Source organism: Carlito syrichta, unplaced genomic scaffold (genome assembly GCF_000164805.1).
Source record: "Carlito syrichta isolate Samal-C Ts95f unplaced genomic scaffold, Tarsius_syrichta-2.0.1 Scaffold308806, whole genome shotgun sequence".
Classification (NCBI taxonomy): domain Eukaryota; kingdom Metazoa; phylum Chordata; class Mammalia; order Primates; family Tarsiidae; genus Carlito; species Carlito syrichta.
This window is the reverse complement of record NW_007252902.1, coordinates 846,165-846,881: the sequence shown is the minus strand read 5'-3', so window position 1 is coordinate 846,881 and position 717 is coordinate 846,165.

Below are 717 nucleotides of genomic sequence, written 5' to 3'. Positions count from 1 at the left end.
TATTTGGAAGGGTCCGGTCCATTTGGGTTGTAAGCGAGCTTTGGCTTCTGCGTCTGAGAGGTAGACCCATTGTCCCGGGGTGAGAGGCTGTGAACTTGGCGTGCCTGTGGGGGTGGGCAGAAGGAGGTCTTGATACTGCCAGATGTTGGATCGGATGAAGGACAGGAGAGGGTAGATTATATGAAGAGGGATGGGGGGTGGAGAGGTTGGGATACTGGGAGGGAGGGTAGGCCATCCGTATAGCACCTCGAAAGGTGAGAGTTGGCTGGGTTTCTTTGGGAGGACGCGAATGCGAAAGAGGGCTAGGGGGAGGAGGGACACCCAGTCTTTGTGGAGTTTGAGAGAGAGTTTAGTAAGAGTATTTTTTAGTGTGCGGTTTGTCCGTTCAACCTTCCCTAATGATTGTGGGTGATAAGGAATGTGAAAGTGCCATTTGATATTAAGAGCTGTCGTTAGAGATTGGACGACTTGTGAGGTAAATCCAGGTCCATTATCTGATTGGAGAGAGGAGGGGACTCCGAACCGATAATATGGTTGGCAAAAAATGGATCCTACTGTAGCAGCCTGCTTATTGGAGGTGGGGAAAGCTTCGACCCACCCAGAAAAGGTGTCAACAAAGACTAGAAGATATTTGGTGTTATGGAAGGGGGGCATAAGAGTGAAATCCATTTGCCAGTCTGACCCGGGGAGCTCTCCCCTAGCCTGGTGGGTGGGGAA